This window comes from Crinia signifera, chromosome 3 (assembly GCF_055691185.1).
Source record: "Crinia signifera chromosome 3, ASM5569118v1, whole genome shotgun sequence".
Classification (NCBI taxonomy): Eukaryota; Metazoa; Chordata; class Amphibia; order Anura; family Myobatrachidae; genus Crinia; species Crinia signifera.
The window spans coordinates 335,216,588-335,229,613 of record NC_139219.1 but is presented as its reverse complement, the minus strand read 5'-3'; the positions used below and the strand labels follow the sequence as shown (position 1 = coordinate 335,229,613).

General features: G+C 41.0%; 39 non-coding genes across 39 annotated transcripts; all 39 read right to left on the bottom strand.

Moving 5' to 3' along the window:
• Positions 1–128: 128 nt before the first annotated feature.
• On the bottom strand, positions 129–201 carry TRNAV-AAC (transfer RNA valine (anticodon AAC)). Its single transcript has one exon. It is a non-coding gene; the product is annotated as a tRNA-Val (tRNA).
• A 201-nt stretch (positions 202–402) lies between these two features.
• Positions 403–475, bottom strand: TRNAV-CAC (transfer RNA valine (anticodon CAC)). The gene has a single exon. It is a non-coding gene; the product is annotated as a tRNA-Val (tRNA).
• A 90-nt stretch (positions 476–565) lies between these two features.
• On the bottom strand, positions 566–638 carry TRNAV-AAC (transfer RNA valine (anticodon AAC)). The gene has a single exon. It is a non-coding gene; the product is annotated as a tRNA-Val (tRNA).
• A 475-nt stretch (positions 639–1,113) lies between these two features.
• Positions 1,114–1,186, bottom strand: TRNAV-CAC (transfer RNA valine (anticodon CAC)). Its single transcript has one exon. It is a non-coding gene; the product is annotated as a tRNA-Val (tRNA).
• Positions 1,187–1,276: 90 nt separating this feature from the next.
• On the bottom strand, positions 1,277–1,349 carry TRNAV-AAC (transfer RNA valine (anticodon AAC)). Its single transcript has one exon. It is a non-coding gene; the product is annotated as a tRNA-Val (tRNA).
• A 201-nt stretch (positions 1,350–1,550) lies between these two features.
• Positions 1,551–1,623, bottom strand: TRNAV-AAC (transfer RNA valine (anticodon AAC)). Its single transcript has one exon. It is a non-coding gene; the product is annotated as a tRNA-Val (tRNA).
• Positions 1,624–1,877: 254 nt separating this feature from the next.
• On the bottom strand, positions 1,878–1,950 carry TRNAV-CAC (transfer RNA valine (anticodon CAC)). The gene has a single exon. It is a non-coding gene; the product is annotated as a tRNA-Val (tRNA).
• Positions 1,951–2,040: 90 nt separating this feature from the next.
• On the bottom strand, positions 2,041–2,113 carry TRNAV-AAC (transfer RNA valine (anticodon AAC)). The gene has a single exon. It is a non-coding gene; the product is annotated as a tRNA-Val (tRNA).
• A 254-nt stretch (positions 2,114–2,367) lies between these two features.
• Positions 2,368–2,440, bottom strand: TRNAV-CAC (transfer RNA valine (anticodon CAC)). Its single transcript has one exon. It is a non-coding gene; the product is annotated as a tRNA-Val (tRNA).
• A 90-nt stretch (positions 2,441–2,530) lies between these two features.
• Positions 2,531–2,603, bottom strand: TRNAV-CAC (transfer RNA valine (anticodon CAC)). The gene has a single exon. It is a non-coding gene; the product is annotated as a tRNA-Val (tRNA).
• Positions 2,604–3,019: 416 nt separating this feature from the next.
• Positions 3,020–3,092, bottom strand: TRNAM-CAU (transfer RNA methionine (anticodon CAU)). The gene has a single exon. It is a non-coding gene; the product is annotated as a tRNA-Met (tRNA).
• Positions 3,093–3,181: 89 nt separating this feature from the next.
• Positions 3,182–3,254, bottom strand: TRNAV-UAC (transfer RNA valine (anticodon UAC)). Its single transcript has one exon. It is a non-coding gene; the product is annotated as a tRNA-Val (tRNA).
• A 90-nt stretch (positions 3,255–3,344) lies between these two features.
• On the bottom strand, positions 3,345–3,417 carry TRNAV-CAC (transfer RNA valine (anticodon CAC)). The gene has a single exon. It is a non-coding gene; the product is annotated as a tRNA-Val (tRNA).
• A 90-nt stretch (positions 3,418–3,507) lies between these two features.
• On the bottom strand, positions 3,508–3,580 carry TRNAV-CAC (transfer RNA valine (anticodon CAC)). The gene has a single exon. It is a non-coding gene; the product is annotated as a tRNA-Val (tRNA).
• Positions 3,581–3,670: 90 nt separating this feature from the next.
• On the bottom strand, positions 3,671–3,743 carry TRNAV-AAC (transfer RNA valine (anticodon AAC)). The gene has a single exon. It is a non-coding gene; the product is annotated as a tRNA-Val (tRNA).
• A 201-nt stretch (positions 3,744–3,944) lies between these two features.
• On the bottom strand, positions 3,945–4,017 carry TRNAV-AAC (transfer RNA valine (anticodon AAC)). Its single transcript has one exon. It is a non-coding gene; the product is annotated as a tRNA-Val (tRNA).
• A 638-nt stretch (positions 4,018–4,655) lies between these two features.
• Positions 4,656–4,728, bottom strand: TRNAV-UAC (transfer RNA valine (anticodon UAC)). Its single transcript has one exon. It is a non-coding gene; the product is annotated as a tRNA-Val (tRNA).
• Positions 4,729–4,818: 90 nt separating this feature from the next.
• TRNAV-CAC (transfer RNA valine (anticodon CAC)) lies at positions 4,819–4,891 on the bottom strand. The gene has a single exon. It is a non-coding gene; the product is annotated as a tRNA-Val (tRNA).
• Positions 4,892–5,144: 253 nt separating this feature from the next.
• On the bottom strand, positions 5,145–5,217 carry TRNAV-CAC (transfer RNA valine (anticodon CAC)). The gene has a single exon. It is a non-coding gene; the product is annotated as a tRNA-Val (tRNA).
• Positions 5,218–5,307: 90 nt separating this feature from the next.
• TRNAV-AAC (transfer RNA valine (anticodon AAC)) lies at positions 5,308–5,380 on the bottom strand. The gene has a single exon. It is a non-coding gene; the product is annotated as a tRNA-Val (tRNA).
• Positions 5,381–5,855: 475 nt separating this feature from the next.
• On the bottom strand, positions 5,856–5,928 carry TRNAV-CAC (transfer RNA valine (anticodon CAC)). Its single transcript has one exon. It is a non-coding gene; the product is annotated as a tRNA-Val (tRNA).
• Positions 5,929–6,018: 90 nt separating this feature from the next.
• On the bottom strand, positions 6,019–6,091 carry TRNAV-CAC (transfer RNA valine (anticodon CAC)). The gene has a single exon. It is a non-coding gene; the product is annotated as a tRNA-Val (tRNA).
• A 90-nt stretch (positions 6,092–6,181) lies between these two features.
• On the bottom strand, positions 6,182–6,254 carry TRNAV-AAC (transfer RNA valine (anticodon AAC)). The gene has a single exon. It is a non-coding gene; the product is annotated as a tRNA-Val (tRNA).
• A 201-nt stretch (positions 6,255–6,455) lies between these two features.
• Positions 6,456–6,528, bottom strand: TRNAV-AAC (transfer RNA valine (anticodon AAC)). The gene has a single exon. It is a non-coding gene; the product is annotated as a tRNA-Val (tRNA).
• A 638-nt stretch (positions 6,529–7,166) lies between these two features.
• Positions 7,167–7,239, bottom strand: TRNAV-UAC (transfer RNA valine (anticodon UAC)). Its single transcript has one exon. It is a non-coding gene; the product is annotated as a tRNA-Val (tRNA).
• Positions 7,240–7,329: 90 nt separating this feature from the next.
• On the bottom strand, positions 7,330–7,402 carry TRNAV-CAC (transfer RNA valine (anticodon CAC)). The gene has a single exon. It is a non-coding gene; the product is annotated as a tRNA-Val (tRNA).
• Positions 7,403–7,655: 253 nt separating this feature from the next.
• TRNAV-CAC (transfer RNA valine (anticodon CAC)) lies at positions 7,656–7,728 on the bottom strand. The gene has a single exon. It is a non-coding gene; the product is annotated as a tRNA-Val (tRNA).
• A 90-nt stretch (positions 7,729–7,818) lies between these two features.
• Positions 7,819–7,891, bottom strand: TRNAV-AAC (transfer RNA valine (anticodon AAC)). The gene has a single exon. It is a non-coding gene; the product is annotated as a tRNA-Val (tRNA).
• Positions 7,892–8,366: 475 nt separating this feature from the next.
• On the bottom strand, positions 8,367–8,439 carry TRNAV-CAC (transfer RNA valine (anticodon CAC)). The gene has a single exon. It is a non-coding gene; the product is annotated as a tRNA-Val (tRNA).
• A 527-nt stretch (positions 8,440–8,966) lies between these two features.
• TRNAV-AAC (transfer RNA valine (anticodon AAC)) lies at positions 8,967–9,039 on the bottom strand. The gene has a single exon. It is a non-coding gene; the product is annotated as a tRNA-Val (tRNA).
• Positions 9,040–9,292: 253 nt separating this feature from the next.
• TRNAV-UAC (transfer RNA valine (anticodon UAC)) lies at positions 9,293–9,365 on the bottom strand. Its single transcript has one exon. It is a non-coding gene; the product is annotated as a tRNA-Val (tRNA).
• Positions 9,366–9,455: 90 nt separating this feature from the next.
• Positions 9,456–9,528, bottom strand: TRNAV-AAC (transfer RNA valine (anticodon AAC)). Its single transcript has one exon. It is a non-coding gene; the product is annotated as a tRNA-Val (tRNA).
• A 475-nt stretch (positions 9,529–10,003) lies between these two features.
• Positions 10,004–10,076, bottom strand: TRNAV-AAC (transfer RNA valine (anticodon AAC)). The gene has a single exon. It is a non-coding gene; the product is annotated as a tRNA-Val (tRNA).
• A 1,179-nt stretch (positions 10,077–11,255) lies between these two features.
• TRNAV-AAC (transfer RNA valine (anticodon AAC)) lies at positions 11,256–11,328 on the bottom strand. Its single transcript has one exon. It is a non-coding gene; the product is annotated as a tRNA-Val (tRNA).
• Positions 11,329–11,529: 201 nt separating this feature from the next.
• On the bottom strand, positions 11,530–11,602 carry TRNAV-CAC (transfer RNA valine (anticodon CAC)). Its single transcript has one exon. It is a non-coding gene; the product is annotated as a tRNA-Val (tRNA).
• A 201-nt stretch (positions 11,603–11,803) lies between these two features.
• TRNAV-AAC (transfer RNA valine (anticodon AAC)) lies at positions 11,804–11,876 on the bottom strand. The gene has a single exon. It is a non-coding gene; the product is annotated as a tRNA-Val (tRNA).
• Positions 11,877–12,129: 253 nt separating this feature from the next.
• Positions 12,130–12,202, bottom strand: TRNAV-AAC (transfer RNA valine (anticodon AAC)). The gene has a single exon. It is a non-coding gene; the product is annotated as a tRNA-Val (tRNA).
• Positions 12,203–12,403: 201 nt separating this feature from the next.
• On the bottom strand, positions 12,404–12,476 carry TRNAV-AAC (transfer RNA valine (anticodon AAC)). The gene has a single exon. It is a non-coding gene; the product is annotated as a tRNA-Val (tRNA).
• A 201-nt stretch (positions 12,477–12,677) lies between these two features.
• TRNAV-CAC (transfer RNA valine (anticodon CAC)) lies at positions 12,678–12,750 on the bottom strand. The gene has a single exon. It is a non-coding gene; the product is annotated as a tRNA-Val (tRNA).
• Positions 12,751–13,026: the final 276 nt, after the last annotated feature.

Genomic DNA, 13,026 nt, shown 5'->3' with positions numbered 1-13,026 from the left:
GTGTTAGGCGAACGTGATAAAAACTACACTACAGAAACTTCTCGGAAACTATACCAGACACCAACCAATGTAGGAGGCACTTTCTAAAAACAGAGTCATTGAAGAAAAATGCTTAGGTTAAAAACGCTTGTTTCTGCCCAGTTTCGAACTGGGGACCTTTCGCGTGTTAGGCGAACGTGATAACCACTACACTACAGAAACTTCCCGGAAACTATACCAGACACCAACCGATGTAGGAGGCACTTTCTAAAAACAGAGTCATTGAAGAAAAATGCTTAGGTTAAAAACACTTGTTTCTGCCCAGTTTCTACCGTCTTAGAAACTAAGCCAGACACCAACCAATGTAGGAGGCACTTTCTAAAAAAAGAGCCATTGCATGAAAATGCTTAGCTAAAAATCCATTGTTTCTGCCCAGTTTCGAACTGGGGACCTTTCGCGTGTGAGGCGAACGTGATAACCACTACACTACAGAAACTTCTCAGAAACAATACTAGACACCAACCAATGTAGGAGGCACTGTCTAAAAAAAAGGCCATTGCATTAAAATGCTTAGCTAAAAATCCATTGTTTCTGCCCAGTTTCGAACTGGGGACCTTTCGCGTGTTAGGCGAACGTGATAACCACTACACTACAGAAACTTCTCGGAAACTATACCAGACACCAACCAATGTAGGAGGCACTTTCGAAAAACAGAGTCATTGAAGAAAAATGCTTATGTTAAAAACACTTGTTTCTGCCCAGTTTCTACCGTCTTAGAAACTAAGCCAGACACCATCCAATGTAGGAGGCACTGTCTAAAAAAAGGGCCATTGCATTAAAATGCTTAGCTAAAAATCCATTGTTTTTGCCCAGTTTCGAACTGGGGACCTTTCGAGTGTTAGGCGGATGTGATAACCACTACACTACAGAAACTTCTCGGAAACTATACCAGACACCAACAAATGTAGGAGGCACTTTCTAAAAACAGAGTCATTGATGAAAAATGCTTAGGTTAAAAACACTTGTTTCTGCCCAGTTTCTAACGTTTTAGAAACTAAGCCAGACACCATCCAATGTAGGAGGCACTTTCTAAAAAAAGAGCAATTGCATGAAAATGCTTAGCTAAAAATCCATTGTTTCTGCCCAGTTTCGAACTGGGGACCTTTCGCGTGTGAGGCGAACGTGATAACCACTACACTACAGAAATTTCCCAGAAACTATACTAGACACCAACCAATGTAGGAGTCACTTTCATAAAATAGAGCCATTTCAGAAAAATGCTTAGGTTAAAAAAACTTGTTTCTGCCCAGTTTCGAACTGGGGACCTTTCGCGTGTTAGGCGAACGTGATAACCACTACACTACAGAAACTTATCGGAAACTATACCAGACACCAACCAATGTAGGAGGCACTTTCTAAAAACAGAGTCATTGAAGAAAAATGCTTAGGTTAAAAACACTTGTTTCTGCCCAGTTTCTACCGTCTTAGAAACTAAGCCAGACACCATCCAATGTAGGAGGCACTGTCTAAAAAAAGGGCCATTGCATTAAAATGCTTAGCTAAAAATCCATTGTTTCTGCCCAGTTTCGAACTAGGGACCTTTCGCGTGTTAGGCGAACGTGATAACCACTACACTACAGAAACTTCTCAGAAACTATGCCAGACACCAACCAATGTAGGAGGCACTTTCTAAAAACAGAGTCATTGAAGAAAAATGCTTAGGTTAAAAACACTTGTTTCTGCCCAGTTTCGAACTGAGGACCTTTCGCGTGTAAGGCGAACGTGATAACCACTACACTACAAAAAACGTCTTAGAAATTAAGCCAGACACCATCCAATGTAGGAGGCACTTTCTAAAAAAAGAGCCATTGCATGAAAATGCTTAGCTAAAAATCAATTGTTTCTGCCCAGTTTCGAACTGGGGACCTTTCGCATGTGAGGCGAACGTGATAACCACTACACTACAGAAACTTCTCAGAAACTATACTAGACACCAACCAATGTAGGAGGCACTGTCTAAAAAAAGGGCCATTGCATTAAAATGCTTAGCTAAAAATCCATTGTTTCTGCCCAGTTTCGAACTAGGGACCTTTCGCGTGTTAGGCGAACGTGATAACCACTACACTACAGAAACTTCTCAGAAACTATGCCAGACACCAACCAATGTAGGAGGCACTTTCTAAAAACAGAGTCATTGAAGAAAAATGCTTAGGTTAAAAACACTTGTTTCTGCCCAGTTTCGAACTGAGGACCTTTCGCGTGTAAGGCGAACGTGATAACCACTACACTACAAAAAACGTCTTAGAAATTAAGCCAGACACCATCCAATGTAGGAGGCACTTTCTAAAAAAAGAGCCATTGCATGAAAATGCTTAGCTAAAAATCAATTGTTTCTGCCCAGTTTCGAACTGGGGACCTTTCGCATGTGAGGCGAACGTGATAACCACTACACTACAGAAACTTCTCAGAAACTATACTAGACACCAACCAATGTAGGAGGCACTGTCTAAAAAAAGGGCCATTGCATTAAAATGCTTAGCTAAAAATCCATTGTTTCTGCCCAGTTTCGAACTGGGGACCTTTCGCGTGTGAGGCGAACGTGATAACCACTACACTACAGAAACTTCTCAGAAACTATACTAGACACCAACCAATGTAAGAGGCACTGTCTAAAAAAAGGGCCATTGCATTAAAATGCTTAGCTAAAAATCCATTGTTTCTGCCCAGTTTCGAACTGGGGACCTTTCGCGTGTTAGGCAAACGTGATAACCACTACACTACAGAAACTCCTCGGAAACTATACCAGACACCATCCAATGTAGGAGGCACTGTCTAAAAAAAGGGTCCTTGCATTAAAATGCTTAGCTAAAAATCCATTGTTTCTGCCCAGTTTCAAACTGGGGACCTTTCGCGTGTTAGGCGAACGTGATAACCACTACACTATAGAAACTTCTCGGAAACTATACCAGACACCAACCAATGTAGGAGGCACTTTCTAAAAAAAGAGCCATTGCATGAAAATGCTTAGCTAAAAATCCATTGTTTCTGCCCAGTTTCGAACTGGGGACCTTTCGCGTATGAGGCGAACGAGATAACCACTACACTACAGAAACTTCCCAGAAACTATACTAGACACCAACCAATGTAGGAGTCACTTTCATAAAATAGAGCCATTGAAGAAAAATGCTTAGGTTAAAAAACTTGTTTCTGCCCAGTTTCAAACTAGGGACCTTTCGCGTGTAAGGCGAACGTGATAACCACTACACTACAGAAACATCTTAGAAACAAAGCCAGACACCATACAATGTAGGAGGCACTTTCTAAAAAAAGAGCCATTGCATGAAAATGCTTAGCTAAAAATCCATTGTTTCTGCCCAGTTTCGAACTGGGGACCTTTCGCGTGTGAGGCGAACGTGATAACCACTACACTACAGAAACTTCTCAGAAACTATACAAGACACCAACCAATGTAGGAGTCACTTTCATAAAATAGAGCCATTGAAGAAAAATGCTTAGGTTAAAAACACTTGTTTCTGCCCAGTTTCGAACTGTGGACCTTTCGCGTGTGAGGCGAACGTGATAACCACTACACTACAGAAACTTCTCAGAAACTAAATTAGACACCAACCAATGTAGGAGGCACTGTCTAAAAAAAGGGCCATTGCATTAAAATGCTTAGCTAAAAATCCATTGTTTCTGCCCAGTTTCGAACTGGGGACCTTTCGCGTGTTAGGCGAACGTGATAACCACTACACTACAGAAACTTCTCGGAAACTATACCAGACACCAACCAATGTAGGAGGCACTTTCTAAAAACAGAGTCATTGAAGAAAAATGCTTAGGTTAAAAACACTTGTTTCTGCCCAGTTTCTACCGTCTTAGAAACTAAGCCAGACACCATCCAATGTAGCAGGCACTGTCTAAAAAAATGGCCATTGCATTAAAATTCTTAGCTAAAAATCCATTGTTTCTGCCCAGTTTCGAACTGGGGACCTTTCGCGTGTTAGGCGAACGTGATAACCACTACACTACAGAAACTTCTCGGAAACTATACCAGACACCAACCAATGTAGGAGGCACTTTCTAAAAACAGAGTCATTGAAGAAAAATGCTTAGGTTAAAAACACTTGTTTCTGCCCAGTTTCTACCGTCTTAGAAACTAAGCCAGACACCATTCAATGTAGGAGGCACTGTCTAAAAAAAGGGCCATTGCATTAAAATGCTTAGCTAAAAATCCATTGTTTCTGCCCAGTTTCAAACTGGGGACCTTTCGCGTGTTAGGCGAACGTGATAACCACTACACTACAGAAACTACTCGGAAACTATACCAGACACCAACCAATGTAGGAGGCACTTTCTAAAAACAGAGTCATTGAAGAAAAATGCTTAGGTTAAAAACACTTGTTTCTGCCCAGTTTCTACCGTTTTAGAAACTAAGCCAGACACCATCCAATGTAGGAGGCACTTTCTAAAAAAAGAGCCATTGCGTGAAAATGCTTAGCTAAAAATCCATTGTTTCTGTCCAGTTTCGAACTGGGGACCTTTCGCGTGTGAGGCGAACGTGATAACCACTACACTACAGAAACTTCCCAGGAACTATACTAGACACCAACCAATGTAGGAGTCACTTTCATAAAATAGAGCCATTGAAGAAAAATGCTTAGGTTAAAAAAACTTGTTTCTGCCCAGTTTCGAACTGGGGACCTTTCGCGTGTAAGGCGAACGTGATAACCACTACACTACAGAAACATCTTAGAAACAAAGCCAGACATGATACAATGTAGGAGGCACTTTCTAAAAAAAGAGCCATTGCATGAAAATGCTTAGCTAAAAATCCATTGTTTCTGCCCAGTTTCGAACTGGGGACCTTTCGCGTGTGAGGCGAACGTGATAACCACTACACTACAGAAACTTCTCAGAAACTATACACAACACCAACCAATGTAGGAGTCACTTTCATAAAATAGAGCCATTGAAGAAAAATGACTAGGATAAAAACACTTGTTTCTGCCCATTTTCGAACTGAGGACCTTTCGCGTGTAAGGCGAACGTGATAAACACTACACTACAGAAACGTCTTAGAAACTAAGCCAGACACCATCCAATGTAGGAGGCACTTTCTAAAAAAAGAGCCATTGCATGAAAATGCTTAGCTAAAAATCCATTGTTTCTGCCCAGTTTCGAACTGGGGACCTTTCGCGTGTGAGGCGAACGTGATAACCACTACACTACAGAAACTTCTCAGAAACTAAATTAGACACCAACCAATGTAGGAGGCACTGTCTAAAAAAAGGGCCATTGCATTAAAATGCTTAGCTAAAAATCCATTGTTTCTGCCCAGTTTCGAACTGGGGACCTTTCACGTGTTAGGCGAACGTGATAACCACTACACTACAGAAACTTCTCGGAAACTATACCAGACACCAACCAATGTAGGAGGCACTTTCTAAAAACAGAGTCATTGAAGAAAAATGCTTAGGTTAAAAACACTTGTTTCTGCCCAGTTTCTACCGTCTTAAAAACTAAGCCAGACACCATTCAATGTAGGAGGCACTGTCTAAAAAAAGGGCCATTGCATTAAAATGCTTAGCTAAAAATCCATTGTTTCTGCCCAGTTTCAAACTGGGGACCTTTCGCGTGTTAGGCGAACGTGATAACCACTACACTACAGAAACTACTCGGAAACTATAGCAGACACCAACCAATGTAGGAGGCACTTTCTAAAAACAGAGTCATTGAAGAAAAATGCTTAGGTTAAAAACACTTGTTTTTGCCCAGTTTCTACCGTTTTAGAAACTAAGCCAGACACCATCCAATGTAGGAGGCACTTTCTAAAAAAAGAGCCATTGCATGAAAATGCTTAGCTAAAAATCCATTGTTTCTGCCCAGTTTCGAACTGGGGACCTTTCGCGTGTGAGGCGAACGTGATAACCACTACACTACAGAAACTTCTCAGAAACTATACAAGACACCAACCAATGTAGGAGTCACTTTCATAAAATAGAGCCATTGAAGAAAAATGCTTAGGTTAAAAACACTTGTTTCTGCCCAGTTTCGAACTGTGGACCTTTCGCGTGTGAGGCGAACGTGATAACCACTACACTACAGAAACTTCTCAGAAACTAAATTAGACACCAACCAATGTAGGAGGCACTGTCTAAAAAAAGGGCCATTGCATTAAAATGCTTAGCTAAAAATCCATTGTTTCTGCCCAGTTTCGAACTGGGGACCTTTCGCGTGTTAGGCGAACGTGATAACCACTACACTACAGAAACTTCTCGGAAACTATACCAGACACCAACCAATGTAGGAGGCACTTTCTAAAAACAGAGTCATTGAAGAAAAATGCTTAGGTTAAAAACACTTGTTTCTGCCCAGTTTCTACCGTCTTAGAAACTAAGCCAGACACCATCCAATGTAGCAGGCACTGTCTAAAAAAATGGCCATTGCATTAAAATTCTTAGCTAAAAATCCATTGTTTCTGCCCAGTTTCGAACTGGGGACCTTTCGCGTGTTAGGCGAACGTGATAACCACTACACTACAGAAACTTCTCGGAAACTATACCAGACACCAACCAATGTAGGAGGCACTTTCTAAAAACAGAGTCATTGAAGAAAAATGCTTAGGTTAAAAACACTTGTTTCTGCCCAGTTTCTACCGTCTTAGAAACTAAGCCAGACACCATTCAATGTAGGAGGCACTGTCTAAAAAAAGGGCCATTGCATTAAAATGCTTAGCTAAAAATCCATTGTTTCTGCCCAGTTTCAAACTGGGGACCTTTCGCGTGTTAGGCGAACGTGATAACCACTACACTACAGAAACTACTCGGAAACTATACCAGACACCAACCAATGTAGGAGGCACTTTCTAAAAACAGAGTCATTGAAGAAAAATGCTTAGGTTAAAAACACTTGTTTCTGCCCAGTTTCTACCGTTTTAGAAACTAAGCCAGACACCATCCAATGTAGGAGGCACTTTCTAAAAAAAGAGCCATTGCGTGAAAATGCTTAGCTAAAAATCCATTGTTTCTGTCCAGTTTCGAACTGGGGACCTTTCGCGTGTGAGGCGAACGTGATAACCACTACACTACAGAAACTTCCCAGGAACTATACTAGACACCAACCAATGTAGGAGTCACTTTCATAAAATAGAGCCATTGAAGAAAAATGCTTAGGTTAAAAAAACTTGTTTCTGCCCAGTTTCGAACTGGGGACCTTTCGCGTGTAAGGCGAACGTGATAACCACTACACTACAGAAACATCTTAGAAACAAAGCCAGACATGATACAATGTAGGAGGCACTTTCTAAAAAAAGAGCCATTGCATGAAAATGCTTAGCTAAAAATCCATTGTTTCTGCCCAGTTTCGAACTGGGGACCTTTCGCGTGTGAGGCGAACGTGATAACCACTACACTACAGAAACTTCTCAGAAACTATACACAACACCAACCAATGTAGGAGTCACTTTCATAAAATAGAGCCATTGAAGAAAAATGACTAGGATAAAAACACTTGTTTCTGCCCATTTTCGAACTGAGGACCTTTCGCGTGTAAGGCGAACGTGATAAACACTACACTACAGAAACGTCTTAGAAACTAAGCCAGACACCATCCAATGTAGGAGGCACTTTCTAAAAAAAGAGCCATTGCATGAAAATGCTTAGCTAAAAATCCATTGTTTCTGCCCAGTTTCGAACTGGGGACCTTTCGCGTGTGAGGCGAACGTGATAACCACTACACTACAGAAACTTCTCAGAAACTAAATTAGACACCAACCAATGTAGGAGGCACTGTCTAAAAAAAGGGCCATTGCATTAAAATGCTTAGCTAAAAATCCATTGTTTCTGCCCAGTTTCGAACTGGGGACCTTTCACGTGTTAGGCGAACGTGATAACCACTACACTACAGAAACTTCTCGGAAACTATACCAGACACCAACCAATGTAGGAGGCACTTTCTAAAAACAGAGTCATTGAAGAAAAATGCTTAGGTTAAAAACACTTGTTTCTGCCCAGTTTCTACCGTCTTAAAAACTAAGCCAGACACCATTCAATGTAGGAGGCACTGTCTAAAAAAAGGGCCATTGCATTAAAATGCTTAGCTAAAAATCCATTGTTTCTGCCCAGTTTCAAACTGGGGACCTTTCGCGTGTTAGGCGAACGTGATAACCACTACACTACAGAAACTACTCGGAAACTATAGCAGACACCAACCAATGTAGGAGGCACTTTCTAAAAACAGAGTCATTGAAGAAAAATGCTTAGGTTAAAAACACTTGTTTTTGCCCAGTTTCTACCGTTTTAGAAACTAAGCCAGACACCATCCAATGTAGGAGGCACTTTCTAAAAAAAGAGCCATTGCATGAAAATGCTTAGCTAAAAATCCATTGTTTCTGCCCAGTTTCGAACTGGGGACCTTTCGCGTGTGAGGCGAACGTGATAACCACTACACTACAGAAACTTCCCAGGAACTATACTAGACACCAACCAATGTAGGAGTCACTTTCATAAAATAGAGCCATTGAAGAAAAATGCTTAGGTTAAAAAAACTTGTTTCTGCCCAGTTTCGAACTGGGGACCTTTCGCGTGTAAGGCGAACGTGATAACCACCACACTACAGAAACATCTTAGAAACAAAACCAGACACGATACAATGTAGGAGGCACTTTCTAAAAAAAGAGCCATTGCATGAAAATGCTTAGCTAAAAATCCATTGTTTCTGCCCAGTTTCGAACTGGGGACCTTTCGCGTGTGAGGCGAACGTGATAACCACTACACTTCAGAAACTTCTCAGAAACTATACACGAAACCAACCAATGTAGGAGTCACTTTCATAAAATAGAGCCATTGAAGAAAAATGATTAGGATAAAACCACTTGTTTCTGCCCAGTTTCTACCATCTTAGAAACTAAGCCAGACACCATCCAATGTAGCAGGCACTGTCTAAAAAAAGGGCCATTGCATTAAAATGCTTAGCTAAAAATCCATTGTTTCTGCCCAGTTTCGAACTGGGGACCTTTCGCGTGTTAGGCGAACGTGATAACCACTACACTACAGAAACTTCTCGGAAACTATACCAGACACCAACCAATGTAGGAGGCACTTTCTAAAAACAAAGTCATTGAAGAAAAATGCTTAGGTTAAAAACACTTGTTTCTGCCCAGTTTCGAACTGAGGACCTTTTGCGTGTAAGGCGAACGTGATAACCACTACACTACAGAAACGTCTTAGAAACTAAGCCAGACACCATCCAATGTAGGAGGCACTTTCTAAAAAAAGAGCCATTGCATGAAAATGCTTAGCTAAAAATCCATTGTTTCTGCCCAGTTTCGAACTGGGGACCTTTCGCGTGTAAGGCGAACGTGATAACCACTACACTACAGAAACTTCTCAGAAACTAAATTAGACACCAACCAATGTAGGAGGCACTGTCTAAAAAAAGGGCCATTGCATTAAAATGCTTAGCTAAAAATCTATTGTTTCTGCCCAGTTTCGAACTGGGGACCTTTCGCGTGTTAGGCGAACGTGATAACCACTACACTACAGAAACTTCTCGGAAACTATACCAGACACCAACCAATGTAGGAGGCACTTTCTAAAAACAGAGTCATTGAAGAAAAATGCTTAGGTTAAAAACACTTGTTTCTGCCCAGTTTCTACCGTCTTAGAAACTAAGCCAGACACCATCCAATGTAGCAGGCACTGTCTAAAAAAATGGCCATTGCATTAAAATTCTTAGCTAAAAATCTATTGTTTCTGCCCAGTTTCGAACTGGGGACCTTTCGCGTGTTAGGCGACCGTGATAACCACTACACTACAGAAACTTCTCGGAAACTATACCAGACACCAACCAATGTAGGAGGCACTTTCTAAAAACAGAGTCATTGAAGAAAAATGCTTAGGTTAAAAACACTTGTTTCTGCCCAGTTTCTACCGTCTTAGAAACTAAGCCAGACACCATCCAATGTAGGTGGCACTGTCTAAAAAAAGGGCCATTGCATTAAAATGCTTAGCTAAAAATCCATTGTTTCTGCCCAGTTTCGAACTGGGGACCTTTCGCGTGTTAGGCGAACGTGATAACCACTACACTACAGAAACTTCTCGGAAACTATACCAGACACCAACCAATGTAGGAGGCACTTTCTAAAAACAGAGTAATTGAAGAAAAATGCTTGGGTTAAAAACACTTGTTTCTGCCCAGTTTCGAACTGGGTACCTTTCGCGTGTAAGGCGAACGTGATAACAACTACACTACAGAAACTTTCCAGAAACTATACTGGACACCAACCAATGTAGGAGTCACTTTCATAAAATAGAGCCATTGAAGAAAAATGCTTAGGTTAAAAAAACTTGTTTTTGCCCAGTTTCGAACTGGGGACCTTTCGCGTGTAAGGCGAACGTGATAACCACTACACTACAGAAAAATCTTAGAAATAAAGCAAGACACCATACAATGTAGGAGGCACTTTCTAAAAAAAGGGCCATTGCATTAAAATGCTTAGCTAAAAATCCATTGTTTCTGCCCAGTTTCGAACTGTGGACCTTTCGCGTATTAGGAGAACGTGATAACCACTACACTACAGAAACTTCTCTGAAACTATACCAGACACAAACCAATGTAGGAGGCACTTTCTAAAAACAGAGTCATTGAAGAAAAATGCTTAGGTTAAAAACACTTGTTGCTGCCCAGTTTCTACCGTTTTAGAAACTAAGCCAGACACCATCCAATGTAGGAGGCACTGTCTAAAAAAAGAGCCACTGCATGAAAATGCTTAGCTAAAAATCCATTGTTTCTGCCCAGTTTCAAACTGGGGACATTTCGCGTGTGAGGCGAACGTGATAACCACTACACTACAAAAACTTCCCAGAAACTATGCTAGACACCAACCAATGTAGGAGTCACTTTCATAAAATAGAGCAATTGAAGAAAAATGCTTAGGTTAAAAAAACTTGTTTCTGCACAGTTTCGAACTGGGGACCTTTTGCGTGTAAGGCGAACGTGATAACCACTAAACTACAAAAACGTCTTAGAAACTAAGCCAGACACCATCCAATGTAGGAGGCACTTTCTAAAAAAAGAGCCATTGCATGAAAATGCTTAGCTAAAAATCCATTGTTTCTGCCAAGTTTCGAACTGGGGACCTTTCGCGTGTGAGGCGAACGTGATAACCACTACACTGCAGAAACTTCTCAGAAACTATACTAGACACCAACCAATGTAGGAGGCACTGTCTAAAAAAAGGGCCATTGCATTAAAATGCTTAGCTAAAAATCCATTGTTTCTGCCCAGTTTCGAACTGGGGACCTTTCGCGTGTTAGGCGAACGTGATAACCACTACACTACAGAAACTTCTCGGAAACTATACCAGACACCAACCAATGTAGGAGGCACTTTCTAAAAACAGAGTCATTGAAGAAAAATGCTTAGGTTAAAAACACTTGTTTCTGCCCAGTTTCTACCGTTTTAGAAACTAAGCCAGACACCATCCAATGTAGGAGGCACTTTCTAAAAAAAGAGCCATTGCATGAAAATGCTTAGCTAAAAATCCATTGTTTCTGCCCAGTTTCGAACTGGGGACCTTTCGCGTGTGAGGCGAACGTGATAACCACTACACTACAGAAACTTCTCAGAAACTATACAAGACACCAACCAATGTAGGAGTCACTTTCATAAAATAGAGCCATTGAAGAAAAATGCTTAGGTTAAAAACACTTGTTTCTGTCCAGTTTCTACCGTTTTCGAAACTAAGCCAGACACCATCCAATGTAGGAGGCACTTTCTAAAAAAAGAGCCATTGCATGAAAATGCTTAGCTAAAAATCCATTGTTTCTGCCCAGTTTCGAACTGGGGACCTTTCGCGTGTTAGGCGAACGTGATAACCACTACACTACAGAAACTTCTCGGAAACTATACCAGACACCAACCAATGTAGGAGTCACTTTCATAAAATAGAGCCATTGAAGAAAAATGCTTAGGTTAAAAAAACTTGTTTTTGCCCAGTTTCGAACTGGGGACCTTTCGCGTGTAAGGCAAACGTGATAACCACTACACTACAGAAACATCTTAGAAACAAAGCCAGACACCATACAATGTAGGAGGCACTTTCTAAAAAAAGAGCCATTGCATGAAAATGCTTAGCTAAAAATCCATTGTTTCTGCCCAGTTTCGAACTGGGGACCTTTCGCGTGTTAGGCGAACGTGATAACCACTACACTACAGAAACTTCTCGGAAACTATACCAGACACCAACCAATGTAGGAGGAACTTTCTAAAAACAGAGTCATTGAAGAAAAATGCTTAGGTTAAAAACACTTGTTTCTGCCCAGTTTCTACCGTCTTAGAAACTAAGCCAGACACCATCCAATGTAGGTGGCACTGTCTAAAAAAAGGGCCATTGCATTAAAATGCTTAGCTAAAAATCCATTGTTTCTGCCCAGTTTCGAACTGGGGATCTTTCGCGTGTTAGGCGAACGTGATAACCACTACACTACAGAAACTTCTCGGAAACTATACCAGACACCAACCAATGTAGGAGGCACTTTCTAAAAACAGAGTAATTGAAGAAAAATGCTTGGGTTAAAAACACTTGTTTCTGCCCAGTTTCTACCGTTTTCGAAACTAAGCCAGACAACATCCAATGTAGGAGGCACTTTCTAAAAAAAGAGCCATTGCATGAAAATGCTTAGCTAAAAATCCATTGTTTCTGCCCAGTTTCGAACTGGGGACCTTTCGCGTGTGAGGCGAACGTGATAACCACTACACTACAGAAACTTCCCAGAAACTATACTAGACACCAACCAATGTAGGAGTCACTTTCATAAAATAGAGCCATTGAAGAAAAATGCTTAGGTTAAAAAAACTTATTTTTGCCTAGTTTGAACTGGGGACCTTTCGCGTGTAAGGCGAACGTGATAACCACTACACTACAGAAACATCTTAGAAACAAAGCCAGACACCATACAATGTAGGAGGCACTTTCTAAAAAAAAACCCATTGCATGAAAATGCTTAGCTAAAAATCCATTGTTTTTGCCCAGTTTCGAACTGG